This window comes from Bos mutus, chromosome 15 (genome assembly GCF_027580195.1).
Source record: "Bos mutus isolate GX-2022 chromosome 15, NWIPB_WYAK_1.1, whole genome shotgun sequence".
NCBI lineage: Eukaryota > Metazoa > Chordata > Mammalia > Artiodactyla > Bovidae > Bos > Bos mutus.
The window spans coordinates 8,592,356-8,607,401 of record NC_091631.1 but is presented as its reverse complement, the minus strand read 5'-3'; the positions used below and the strand labels follow the sequence as shown (position 1 = coordinate 8,607,401).

Here is a 15,046-nt window from a genome sequence, read left to right as displayed (position 1 = left end):
CTAAGTTTTAATTGGTATCGGCCAAGTCATAAAAGAAAGTTTGCATTGGACTGTAATAAGAATGTGTGTTTTAAGTTCCAGGCTAACTACTAAAAATGGTTCTAAAGTGTAATTCAGTGGAAGGAGAATGAAATAATGTAAAACATTTGATTAATCCAAAGAAAATTAAGAAAGGTAAAAAGTACATAAAAATAGACCACAGATAGTAAAATAGTAGATAAGTATATCATTAGTTCACTTCAGAAAAGATTTATAATTAAAGCATTTTGTATGGAATGGATTTTTTTAAATCCAACTATATGCTGCTTATAAGAGAAACTCTTCAAATATTAGGACACAGGTTGAAAATACAAAGATGAAGAATACATCATACAAACAATAAAAAAGGACAGCAGATACAGCTGTACTCTTATTTTTTTAAAAAAAAGCTTGAAGCAAGAAACAGAGAAGGGCTAAAATGAGGAAAAAATTTGATAATTTGAGATGATATGGAGCAACCAGAACTCTGATACATTGCTAGTGAGAATATAAAATAGTAGTTATTTGGAAGACAGTCAGATAGCTTATTAAAAAGCTAGGCATATATGATCCAGTATTTTACTGCTTGGTACTTAATCAAAAGTGAAAGTGTTAGTCACTCAGTCATGTCTGACTCTGCAAGTCCATGCTCCTCTGATTCTCCAGGCAGGAATACTGGAAGGAGTAGCCATTCCATTATCCAGGGGATCTTCCTGACCCAGAGATTGAACCCGGGTCTCCTGCACTGCAGGCGTATTCTTTACTGTCTGAGCCACCAGAGAAACCCCATGAAAACTATGTCCACAAAATACTTGTTAAAAAATGTTCACAGCAGATTTATTTATAACAGCCAAAAACCTGGAAACAGATACCCATCAATAGGAGAATAGATAATCAGGGTTATATTTATACAGTGGATACTATTCTACAAGAAAGATCCTGCATCCATATTGATGAATCTCAGAAATATTGTGCTATTAAGTCACTGGACACAAAAAAATGTATAGTGTATGATCCCAACTATACGAAATCCTAGAACAGGCAAAATTAACCTCTGGTCGTAGAAATCAGAAGAGTGAATTGCATTGTCAGGGGAAGGGGTTGATTGGGAAGCAGCTTGAAAGGACTTTCTGGACTATTGAATGTTTTCTGTGTTTTTAAGTAATAGTCAAAACTGAATGTTATACCTAAGGTCTGAGCATTTCTATTTATATTATACCTTGATTTTTTTAAATGAAGTTTAGATAAAGGTTTTAGACCACCAGAAACTGAAAGATACATGTAATCAACAGACTTGCATTAAAAATCCTGAAGGGATTTTTTTCAGGCAGAAGGAAAACTATTCCAGGTAGAAACTCAGAAAAAAAAAAAAAAAAAAAAAGCAAAGAAAACAACAAGAGTAAATATTAAGGTATATGTAAATAAGTATGTTGATACAAAATAATAACAGTACTGTCTTCTGAGGTTACAGTTCATAGCAACAGCAGTACGAAAGGCAGAGAGGAATTACACTGACCGCTGTAGATGGTCTTAGATCCAGTTAGACATTTCATACTCATGTAATTGGCCTCACTTGGCGTGGGCTTCACTCAGAAGGATAAGGGGCCAGGGCACCACAGCAGCAGCAGGCTCGTGCCTCCAGAATAGGCACGCACCTAGGCCAGGGCCATTCCCTGCCCACCCTTCTTTACTGCCAAGTGACTCTTCAGGTGCAAGGGAACAAGTCAAATGGTTAAAAGTGAGGCCTGCCCTGACTTAAATGCTCTGGGCTCCATATGAGAACCAGTATCTTTTGTAACAGCCCCACATGCACGGAGCAGTAGAAAGGGGCACGTTACCCACAAGAGCCATGGTGCCTAGAGGCTCCCAGCTGTGGCTTCCCACCAGGTGCTTGGAGTTGTTCCCCGTCTTTTTCTTTTTTCTAATGGAAAAGTATCTATAGGCTATACATTTTACCAATTACACTGAAGTACAATTTTAAAATTTTATAATTATAAAATTTTAGCAGTAGACTTGCAGTGAAACATGTCACAAGTGGTTAAGATAATTCATAATTCTCGGTGACGACTTCACTTGAGAATTTTCTTACCATCCTAAACATTGAGGGCAACAGTATGGTTAGAAGTAAAACAATAACTTTCAGTGTTGATAGAGAGACACACATTTGGTAGACAGTTCTTTTAGTGGGATTGATTGCACAGGCCCAGCTGGTTGGGTCAGCTGCCTCCCATTGCTGTTGTCCTCTCATCCTAGTGTGGGTCTGCGTTTGGGGTCAGCAGTCCTTACTCTAGACCAGTTCAGAGCAGAGACTCTTCTTAGGTGAGAAACATGGATTCAAGAGACGAGTCGCTTTAGTTTCACTGTGCATGAGCTAGTTAAGAGCATCTGGTAATGGTCCTTTTATCTGGGATAGACACAGCCCTTTAAATGATGCCTTTCCCAGTATGCAGAATCTGGCTGAAGGTCATGGGGCGTTTGACCTTCATCCAAAGATTAGAACCTTGTGATAAGCTGATAGGCTGTTGGGAACGTGCACGCATATGCATGTGCAGTCACTCAGTTGTGTCCGACTCTTTGTGACCTGTGGACTGTAACCCACCAGGCTCCTTTGTCCATGGGATTTCCCAGGCAAGAATACTGGAGTGGGTTGCCATTTCTGCCTCCAGTTTTTTCCAGTCTCACCAGTCCAGTTACGGTTTACCAAGGTCATTTTTACTGTAAGCTGTCTTGCCTGGTGACAGCTAACGTTTCTCCTTTATTAGGTCTTCAGAGAAATGGGGCTAGAAGGTAAATCCAACATGAGATTTCATTATAGGCTCACAGACCAACCATGACCTTATTAGCTTTTTAGCACAGTAGATCTCAGACTTAGGGTACACTGCAGTCACCTGGAGGACTTGTTAAGACATATTGCTAGGCTTCTATGACTTCACTTACTGATTTAGTAAGTCTAGGGTTGGGCTTGATAATTTACATTTCTCATAAGTTCCCAGGTGACTGTGGGTGATGTTGCTGATCTGAGGATCACACCTAGAAAATGGCAGTGATAACAAAGCAAAAGCACGCTTTTCCCATTTACCTTTCACAAAAGAACAAGGATCGCCATATCCTCTCTGCTTCAGCTTTTAAAATACTTAGTCATTGTCCTTTATTATTTCTTGAAAAGCCCATCTGTAGTTGTCTCTTTAGAGAGTTTTTAGTTTGCATTACCATAATTGTCAGTAAGTGTCAGCAGATGACACTGGTCAGACTCCATTTTAGGGTTCACTTGCAGACCCCTCAAAAAGCTGCCCAGCTTGCAGCCGAGGTTACTCTCGCGTGGTGGCCTCCGTCGAGGTCTCGCCTGCGGTGCCAGACGCACAGCACACTGCCGCCATTGCCGTTGCAGTCTGTTTGTTTGCCAGGTTGCCACGCCATCCTGTTTGACCTTGTGGGCTAGTGCAGAGGTAGTTCTCCCGTTTTTGTCCCCAGTTCTTTAGGTGGTGGCTTGTGAGCACTACTTTGTGCTGGTTGGATCCCCGGCCAGCCCAACTTGGGTCAGAGCCAAGCTGCTCCAACCTTTGTCTGATCCAGACCTGGTCACACACACGGAGTCCTGAGTACCTGTGCTTGTCTCCTGCCCACCCCTTGTCAGGCATCAATGCCGCCTTTGGCTCAAATGCATCAGCTACACCACGGGAATATGATTCTTGCCAGTCAGCCCATTTTCAGCCAGGTTTCTGGTCAGCTCCCATTTCATGGAAACTGGGATGTTTTCTCTTACCATAAGTTTGTCTGCAGCTTTCATCCATTCCTACAAGGGGAAGATTTATCCCGTCACACAGTGTCGAGCCTTTGCCATCAGTCTCTGAGAAAGTCAGCCCCCACTGAGGCTTCAGTCTTCCCAGCATCTCCCTCCCGTTCCATTTGTTTCATGGTGCTTTGGCCATTGAACCAAGGAGATGAAAGTCTGTTTCATTGATGCTACCGCTCTGCAATGCACCCTGCCTCTTGTTTGAAGCCCAGCTCAACAGATACTTCATAGTTTGCACAACCCAGTAGAGCAGTTGTCTTGCTTTCACTCTGGAGAATACAGAACACATAGCAAGCCAGCAGGGCAGCTTTTCATGTATTTGTCCAAGAGTTCCCATAGCTCTCTGACAGCAGTCCTGGGGACTGTTCTCTACTCCAACCCCTGAGTTGACAGCTCAGGGATAAGGGATCAGGACCACATGGGCGAGTGTGGGAACCATCCTAGCCTGGAAGTCTCAAGTTCCATGTAAGAACCAATGCCTCTTATAACAGTCCTGTGGCCTAGAGTCCAAGAGTTCTAACTAGGGACAGGAAATGTCACACAGGGGAAGACTCAGAGCTGGGTCTTTCTACCAGGTCATCGCAGTCCACTGGCAGTTCAGGGTCAGGTCATCTTTACCATAAGCAGTGTTGCCTAGTAACATGGGTGACATTCTGCCTTTATTAAGTTTCCAGGGGTACACAGCTGAAAACACAAGATTCATTTCCCATGAATACACATGGACAAAATATTAGGGTTTAGCATTACAGGAAAGTAATAAAATTGAAGTAATAATTTATATTTTTAGTCTGTAATAAATCAAATATGCATGTTGTACTTTTAGCTAATCACTAAAAGAACAGTTAAAGAATGTATAATTAAGGGAAAATGGAATAAAAAACATTTGATTAATTCATAAAGGAGGCAAGGAAGACAAAGGAATATAAAACAGGTGGGTGAAATAGAATGCAAATAGTAAGGTGATAGCAATAAACCCAGTTTATCAGTGATCACAGTAAATAATACAAAAGGATTACATACCTCAATTAGAGTGCTCATCTCAGACTAGGTTAAAATGTTGAACCCAATTATATGCTGTTTGCAGATAACACACCTGTAATAAGATACAAAACAGCTGAAATTAAACAGATGGAAAAAAGATAACATCAAATAAATACTCATCGAAAGAAAGCTGTTGTAACTATGCTAATAACAGACAATGTAGAATTTAAGGCAGGAAGCGTTACTCTATAGATAAAGACAATTCATAATGATAAAGTGGTCAGTCCACCAGAATATTGAAAATTGTGTATCTATACAGAACCAGTGTCATAGTTTCACATGATATAGACAGACATTAAACATCGACAGATGTAAAGGGAGCAATGAATCCATGATCAAAATAAACTTTAACATACCTCTTAATAGGTGACAGAACTAAGCAGACAAAAAATATGATATAGAACATCTTGCGACTATACATACTTGACATAACTGATATTTCTATCATGCCACATTCAACTGTGACAAAATTCCTATTTTAAAAATTTATGTGGAACATTTACCATACTGATCACAAGCTGAATCATAAATTAAGCCTCAGTTAAATATTAAACCATTGAAATAATTTAGAGTTTATTTTCCAACCATAATGGAATTAACCTAGAGCAAAAGATCAGAAAAAAAAATAAGGATAGAAAATTCCCAGTGATTTTGGTGAGATTAATACTGTACCTCTCCCTGGTGGCTCAAGATGGTGAAGAATCTGCTGGCAGTGCAGGAAACTCAGGTTCAATCCCTGGGTCAAGAAGATCCCCCTGGAGAAGGGAATGGCTACCCGATCCAGTATTCTTGCTTAAAGAATTCCATGGACAGAGGAGCCTGTTGGGCTGCAGTCCACGGGGTCACAAAGAATTGGTCACGACTGAGCAACTAACACTTTCACTTTCTGAATAACTCACAATTTGGTGAAGAAAGCAAAATGAGAAAATATTTTTAAATGAATGACAATAAAGATTTTGTATATCAAAACTTGTGGGATGTAGCTAAAGCAATGCTTGAGGCAAGTTTGTAGCCGTACAAACTAATGGATATATTAACTTTAAAAAAACAGGCTGAAATTAGTGATCTATGCTTCTATCCCAAAAAGCTAGAAAAAGAACAAAATTAGACTGAGATATTTCTTGCCTCTGTTTGGCAAAAATTCAGAAGTTTGCTAGGATACCCTTGGTGCGACCTTGGGGAAACTGGCACTGTCATACACGGTTGGGAGAAATGCAAAATAGAATAACCTGAAAGGAAATAGATGCCTAGCAAATTATTTATCTAGCAGGATTATGCATTCATTACCCATTCATCCAGCAGTCCTACTTTTAGGAATATTTCCTAAAAATACAATGGCAAAAAAATTATCTGACAAAAATACCTATGCGTAAGACTGTTGATTGTAGCCTGACTTGTATTAGTGAGCAAAAAACAATCCAAATGCCCAGTAGTAGGGAGTTGACTGAATAAACAGTCCACTATGGTTGTTCACTGTGTGTGAAATCCACAGTGGAGGCTTCTGCAGCTGTCAAAATGAATGAGGACAATCTCTATAAACTTATATTAAATAATCTCCAGAATACAGCAAGTGAAAAAAAGAAAAATAGAAAAAAACTATACCTCAGATTACTACTTATATCTTTTTAAAATAGCAAGTTGTAGGGAGGGAGAATATTTGTAAAAAGAAACGTATTTTCAAATGAAAAGACTAACTTTGAAAAAAAAATTTTAAATGCTGTCCCATGGAAGAAAGATAGAAATAGGATAGAAAAGACAGGAAACAAAGCTAGCTTTCCTTGAATCAACGTTTTTTTACTTTGAAACCAAATATTTTGCATAATTACAAAAATTTTTAAATAAGGTAATTCCTAATTAAAAGTAAAATTAAGCAGAACTATGCAGTCCATTGGTAGTAGAACCACATCAAGAGGAGCTATTCCAAGTGACTTTAAAACACAGTTATTTGGGTGTGCATCCCTAATGAAATTTACCCTAAGAACAAAGGAAAACCTTATACTGTTTTCAGTAGTACTGTTGCTAATAATGTTATTCTTTTGGGATTATAGCTGTATGTACTGCAAAGTAAATGAGTAATTTTGTTGGTGATTTGGAAACTGGAATTTTGAATATGGGTGAGAGAACATAGAGATGTGAGAACAATGATGTAAACATCTTTAGTCTTAAACTGAAAGTGTCAGTAAGAACTCCTGATATACTTAATTGATATATTTACACATATGCTGGCTTTATTTTGCTGAAAGACTAGAATCTGTGACTAGCCCAGTATTAGTAAGCACCCTCAGTACCCAGATTGTGGTCTTTAGATACTTTTCCTCTTTAAAACAAAGTCTATAATAAAAGACAAAGAAGGGCATTATGTAATGATAAAGAGATCAATACAAGAAGAGGATATAATATTCACAAACATAAATGCACTCAATACAGGAACACTTAAATATATAAAGCAAATATTAGAAGACCTAAAGATTGACATGGTTTTTCCTGTGGTCATGTATGGATATGAGAGTTGGACTGTGAAGAAGTCTGAGCGCTGAAGAATTGATGCTTTTGAACTGTGGTGTTAGAGAAGACTCTTGAGAGTCCCTTGGACTGCAGGGAGATCCAACCAGTCCATTCTGAAGGAGATCAGCCCTGGGATTTCTTTGGAAGAAATGATGCTAAAGCTGAAACTTCAGTACTTTGGCCACCTCATGCGAAGAGTTGACTCACTGGAAAAGACCCTGATGCTGGGAGGGATTGGGGGCAGGAGGAGAAGGGGATGACAGAGGATGAGATGGCTGGATGGCATCACCGACTCGATGGACATGAGTCTGAGTGAACTCCGGGAGTTGGTGATGGACAGGGAGGCCTGGCGTGCTGCGATTCATGGGGTCGCAAAGAGTCGGACATGACTGAGCGACTGAACTGAACTGAACTGAACTGAAAGACTGACAGTAATACAATAATAATGGGGACTTTAATACCCCACTTACATCAGTGGACAAACTAATCATCCAGACAGAAAATCCATAAGGAAACAGTGGCCTTAAATGACATTAGACCACTTGGCTTTAATAGGTATCTATAGGACATTCCAGGCTTCCCTGGTGGCTTAGATGGAAAAGAATCTGCCTGAATTGCAGGAGATCCAGGTTCAATCCCTAGATCGAGAAAATCCTCTGGAGAAGGAAATGGCTACCCACTCCAGTATTCTTGCCTGGAGAATTCCATGGACAGAGGGGCCTGATGGTCTCCGGCCTGTGGGGTTGCAAGAGTTGGACACAACTGAGCAACACACACACACACACACACACACACACACACACACACGTTCCATCCCCACACAGCAGAATCCACACTGTTTTCAGGTGCACATGGACTGCTGTCCCGAATGGACCACATGCTAGGACACAAAACTAGGCCCAGGAAATTTAGGAGCATAGAAATTATATCAAGCATCTTATCTGACCACAACAGTATGAAAACTAGAGATCAGTTACAAAAGAAAAATGGGAAAAACAGAAACATGGAGACTTAACAGCATGATACTTAAAAACCAACAGGTCAATGAAGAAATCAAAGAGGAGATCAGAAAATACGTTGAGACAAATGAAAATAAACAACTTTCCAAAGTCTTTAGGACACAACAATAACAGTCACAAGAGGGAATTTTGTAGCAATGCAGGCATACCTCAAGAAACAAAGAAAATCTGAAACAACATAACCTACCATCTAAAGGAATTAGCAAAAGAAACAGGGCTTCCCTGGTGGCTCAGTGATAAAGAATCTTCCTGCAATGCAGGAGACACAGGTTCCACCCCTGGGTCAGGAAGATCCCCTGGAGAAGGATATGGCAACCTACTCCAGCATTCTTGCCTGGGAAAGAAAAAGAAAAACAGAGCCAGTTGAGCTATTTCAAATCCTGAACGATGATGCTATGAAAGTGCTGCATTCAATATGCCAGCAAATTTGGAAAACTCAGCAGTGGCCACAGGACTGGAAAAGGTCAGTTTTCATTCTAATCCCAAAGAAAGGCAATGCCAAAGAATGCTCAAACTACCGCACAATTGGACTCATCTCACACGCTAGTAAAGTAATGCTCAAAATTCCCCAAGCCAGGGTTCAGCAATATGTGAACCGTGAACTTCCTGATGTTCAAGCTGGTTTTAGAAAAGGCAGAGGAACCAGAGAGCAAATATCCAACATCCGCTGGATCATGGAAAAAGCAAGAGAGTTCCAGAAAAACATCGATTTCTGCTTTATTGACTATGCCAAAGCCTTTGACTGTGTGGATGACAATAAACTGTGGAAAATTCTGAAAGAGATGGCAATACCAGACCACCTGACCTGCCTCTTGAGAAACCTGTATGCAGGTCAGGAAACAACAGTTAGAAGTGGACATGGAACAACAGACTGGTTCCAAATAGAAAAAGGAGTACATCAAGGCTGTATATTGTCACCCTGTTTATTTAACTTATATGCAGAGTACATCATGAGAAATGCTGAGCTGGAAGAAGCACAAGCTGGAATCAAGATTGCCAGGAGAAATATCAATAACCTCAGATATGCAGATGACAACACCCTTACGGCAGAAAGTGAAGAGGAACTAAAGAGCCTCTTGATGGAAGTGAAAGAGGAGAGTGAAAAAGTTGGCTTAAAGCTCAACATTCAGAAAACTAAGATCATGGCATCTGGTCCCATCACTTCATGGGAAATAGATAGGGAAAAAGTGGAAACAGTGTCAGACATTATTTTTTTGGGCTCCAAAATTGCTGCAGATGGTGATCGCAGCCATGAAATTAGAAGATGCTTACTCCTTGGAAGGAAAGTTATGACCAACCTAGATAGCATATTGAAAAGCAGAGACATTACTTTGCCAACAAAGGTTTGTCTAGTCAAGGCTATGGTTTTTCCTGTGGTCATGTATGGATGTGAGAGTTGGACTGTGAAGAAAGCTGAGCCCCGAAGAATTGATGCTTTTGAACTGTGGTGTTGGAGAAGACTCTTGAGGGTCCCTTGGACTGCAAGGAGATCCAACCAGTCCATCCTAAAGGAGATCAGTCCTGGGTGTTCATTGGAAGGACTGATGCTGAAGCTGAAACTCCAATACTTTGGCCACCTCATGTGAAGAGTTGACTCATTGAAAAAGACTCTGATGCTGGGAGGGATTGGGGGCAGGAGGAGAAGGGGACGACAGAGGATGAGACGGCTGGATGGCATCACCGACTTGATGGACATGAGTTTGGGTAAACTCTGGGAGTTGGTGATGGACAGGGAGGTCTGGTGTGCTGCGATTCATGGGGTCACAAAGAGTCAGACATGACTGAGCGACTGAACTGAACTGAAGAAGAAGTTAGGAAATAGTAAAGGTAGGAGAAGAAGTGAAGTGAAGTGAAGTCACCCAGTCGTGTCCAACTCTTTGAAACCCCATGGACTATAGCCTACAGCGCTCCTCCATCCATGGGATTTTCCAGGCAAGGGTACTGGAGTGGGTTGCTGTTTCCTTCTCCAGAGGATCTTCCCAACCCAGGGATCGAACCTGGGTCTCCCGCGTTGTAGGCAGATGCTTTACCGTCTGAGCCACCAGGGAAGTCCGTAGAGACCAAACAAAACAATAGAAAAGATCAGAGAAACCAAGAGCTGGTTTTTTTTGAAAAGATAAAAGTGATTAAGACTTTATCCAGGGTCATCAAGGATAAAAGAGAAGGATCCAAATAATATAAAAAATAAAAGAGGAGAAATTAAAACATATCACAGAAATAGTCATAAGAGAATACTATGAAAATAAAGAAAAATAGAGAATACTATGAACAGTTATATGCCAAGAAATTGGATAACCTAGAAGAAATGGATAAATTTCTAGAAACATACACTTTTCCACGACTCAATCAGGAAGAAATAGATAATCCGAACAGACCAACTACTAGTATTAAAATTGAATCAGTAATCAAGAAACTACAAAAAATAAAAGTGCAGGACTAGACAGCTTCACAGGGCAGTTCTATCAAACGTACAAAGAAAAGTTAATACTTACCCCTCTCAGAGTATTCCAAAAAACTGAAGAGACGGCAGTACTCCCAAATGTATTCCACGGGACAGCCACTACTTTGTGTACGTGAGTATGGCCATGAGTTGTTGGTAAATTTCAAATCTAGGTGGTGAGCACATGGAGTTCATTATACTGTTTCCTTTATTTGTATATGCATTTGAAAATTTTCATTATAAAACACCTAAAAGGTGTAATCACAAAGGTGAGCAAAGAAATGGCATATCAAAAAATGAGTAGGCAAATTTTTAAAAATTACATACATCTTAAACTAAAAATATATTTGTGTAAGTAATTAAGTCATATACCCAGTGGATGAGTTAAATAGATTTAGCCACAAATAATCAGTGAATTGCAAGCTTTATGTAAAAAATTACCTGGAGTATTATAAAGATGAGGAAGTAAGCAAATCAACAGATTCAGGAGGCACCAGGTGTCCCAAGCTGGGTAAATAAAAAGAAATCCACGCCAAGATGCATTATGGCAAAGACGAAAGATATCTTAAGAGCATCTGCTTCAGTCAGGATCACGTCAGGAAAACAGAAACAACATTACGTATTTCAAAAACCAAATTTAATTTAGAGAACTGATGATAGGCAGACCTTGTTTTATTGAACTTCGCTTTATTGTGCTTGGCAGATGCTGCATTTTTTGCAAATTGAAGGTTTGTGGCAACCCTGTCTTGAGCAAATCTATTGGTGCGATTTTCACTTTCTCTGTGTCACATTTTGGTAATTCTCACAATACTTTGAACCTTTTCATTACTACTTCTGTTATGGTGATCCGTGACCAGTGATTTTTGATGTTACTGTTACCACTCACTGGAGGTTCAGCTGATTGTTAGCATTTTTTAGCAAGGAAGTATTTTTAATGAAGGTATGTACATAGTTTGTTGGGTGTTTTTTTTTTAGGGCTTCCTGGGTAGCTCAAATGGTTAAGAATCTGCCTGCACGAGACCTGGGTTCCATCCCTGGGTCAGGAAGATACCCTGGAGAAGGGCATGGCAACCCACTCCAGTATTGCTTGGAGAATTCCATGGACAGAGGAGCCTGGTGGGCTCCAGTCCACGGGGTCACAAACGACTGAACGACTGACACAACAGCACATAGTTTTCTAGACACAGGACTACTGCACGCATAACAGACTATAGTATTGAATGCGAACATAACTTCTGTATGTACTGGGAAACCAAAAGGTTTGTGTGACTCGCTTTTGCAATATTTGTTGTGGAGGTCTGTAACCAAGCAATATCTCCGAGACATGACTGTACATTGTGGTGGAGGGCTGAAAAAGAGAAAAAGAAGCACTTAGGTAAATCAGAGATATGCACTGTAGGGAATGGGAAGGCAAGCCCTTGGGGTTTCTGAAATCTAGAGTTCACAGGCAAGAACTCTGGGTGAGCTAGAGTTCATGCTTTGGAGGAGGGAGCACGGGCTGGCCACTGGATCTGGAAGTGCTGCCCCCAAAGTGCTGCCAGAATGACCAACTGAAACAAAATGCCAACTGAGAGAAAAAGTCCCACTCCTTCTCTCCTTCCAGTTGCCTAGCACACATTTGCAGAACTTAACAAGAAGCCCGCTAGCAAAGGAGAAATGTGGTTTGCAGTGTTCAGCCAGAACTTCACAAAGAAGATTGTACAATTTTGGATATGCATTGGAAAGAAAATAGCTTAAGAAATATAACAGCAGCCATTCACTCAACAAATATGTAGCAAAGGCCTGCTTTGTGCAAAATACTTTTCAAGGGCTTGGCATAAATCAGTGAAGAAAAATTAAGAGGGCAGGCAAAGATCTCTGCCCTCATGGAGACAGAAAGGACAGATTACCTATAGAGGAATGTGACTAAATGTTTCCCATCAGTTCAGTCACTCAGTCGTGTCCGACTCTTTGCGACCCCATGAATCACAGCACGCCAGGCCTCCCTGTCCATCACCAACTCCCAGAGTTCACCCAAACTCTTGTCCATTGAGTCGGTGATACCATCCAGCCATCTCATCCTCTGTCGTCCCCTTCTCCTCCTGCCTCCAATCCCTCCCAGCATCAGAGTCTTTTCCAGTGAGTCAGCTCTTCACATGAGGTGGCCAAAGTATTGGAGTTTCAGCTTTAGCATCATTCCTTCCAAAGAAATCCCAGGGCTGATCTCCTTCAGAATGGACTGGTTGGATCTCCTTGCAGTCCAAGGGACTCTCAAGAGTCTTCTCCAACACCACAGTTCAAAAGCATCAATTCTTCGGCGCTCAGCCTTCTTCACAGTCCAACTCCCACATCCATACATGACCATAGGAAAAACCATAGCCTTGACTAGACGGACCTTTGTTGGCAAAGTAATGTCTCTGCTTTTGAATATGCTATCTAGGTTGGTCATAACTTTCCTTCCAAGGAGTAAGCGTCTTTTAATTTCATAGCAACTGTCTAGTCCAGATGACAGTTTTGGAAGGATACTGGGCCCCCTAGAATTGTGGCCCCTCCAATGACAGAAGAGTAAAGGCACTTAAAGAACTGGAAAAAGTTAACCAAGAGCCCTACCCTAAAAGAACTTTTCTGTATGATAACTAAAGAAAAGCTATCTGAAGCAAAGGAAGATTTACTAAGCAAATAAAATTACACAGGTATACAAACCGAAACAAACACTGTAGAAAACAGTTTGAGGTTTCTTTTTTAATGACAAAACAAATTCTGGACAAATGTACATTTGAGAGTGGGATGAACAGAGTTAAGGTATTTAAAGGCCCTTTTCGTGTTCAGGAGGAGTGAGTTAGTATGTTGCTTGGACTTTAAGTTAAAAACTGAGTAGAAATTTAAGGGTAACCTTTTAAAAAATGTGCAAATCCAAAACCTGTGAGGATAGAATAATGGAGTAAGAAGAGAAGGACCAAAAAAAAAAAAAAAAGGAAAAAAACATTCAAGAATCTAGATAAAAGAAACCAAGAAATATACTAACAGTCTTTTAAATAATCTACAATGTAAATCACACTAATGTCAAATTGGAAATTTTTTAAAGGAGTTATGTATTTTTTAAGTCATACCTAAAACATAATAGAAATGTTGAAAATAATGGGAAAATACTAATCAAAAATGAATATACTATCAAAAGGTAGTAAAGACAGTTACACTAATTACCTGAAAAGATATATTTCAGAGCAGAAAAATTATTAGGGTCAGAGAGAATGACCATGTAATTATAAAAGCTTTAATTCACCAGAAATATATACCAGGAAAATAAGTGCAAAAAGGCAAGATGGTTGTCTCAGGAGGCCTTACAAATAGCTGAGGAAAGAAGAGAAGCGAAAGGCAAAGGAGAAAAGGAAAGATATATTCATCTGAATGCAGAGTTCCAAAGAATAGCAAGGAGAGATAAGAAAGCCTTCCTGAGTGATCAATGCAAAGAAATAGAGGAAAACAATAGAATGGGAAAGACGAGAGATCTCTTCGAGAAAATAAGAGGTACCAAAGGAACATTTCATGCAAAGATGGGCACAATAAAGGACAGAAACAGTATGAACAAACAGAAGCAGAAGATACTAAGAAGAGGTGACAATAATACACAGAAGAACTATACAAAAAAGATCTTAGTGACCCAGATAACCACAGTGGGGTGATCACTCACCTGGACCCAGACATCATGGAGTGCAAAGTCAAGTGGGCCTTAGGAAGCATCATTACAAACAGAGCTAGTGGAGGTGAAGGAATTCCAGCTAAGCTATTTCAAATCCTAAAAGATGATGCTGTAAAAGTACGACATTCAATATGCCAGCAAATTTGGAAAACTCAGCAGTGGCCACAGTACTGGAAAAGGTCAGTTTTCTTTCCAGTCCCAAAGAAGGGCAATGCCAAAGAATGTTCAAACTACCGTACAATTGCAGTCATCTCACACGCTAGCAAAGTAATGCTCAAAATTCTCCAAGCTAGGCTTCAACAGTACATGAACTGAGAACTCCAGATGTTCAAGCTGGATTTAGAAAAGGCAGAGGAACCAGAGATCAAATTGCCAACATCTGCTGGATTATCAAAAAAGCAAGAGAGTTCCAGAAAAATGCCTACTTCTATTTCATTGACTATGCTAAAACCTTTGTGTGGATCACAACAAACTATGGAAAATTCTTCAAGAGATGGGAATAGCAGAACACCTTACCTGCCTCCTGAGAAATCTGTATGCAGGTCAAGAAG

The 15,046-nt window shown here is 40.1% G+C and overlaps 1 protein-coding gene and 1 non-coding gene across 3 annotated transcripts in view; one reads left to right on the top strand and one right to left on the bottom strand.

The window, feature by feature from the left end:
* TTC17 (tetratricopeptide repeat domain 17) overlaps positions 1-15,046 on the top strand; it is a 129,879-nt gene that overhangs the window by 100,618 nt on the left and 14,215 nt on the right. The gene's annotated exons all lie outside the window — the stretch shown is intronic.
* TRNAC-ACA (transfer RNA cysteine (anticodon ACA)) lies at positions 10,353-10,424 on the bottom strand. The gene has a single exon. It is a non-coding gene; the product is annotated as a tRNA-Cys (tRNA).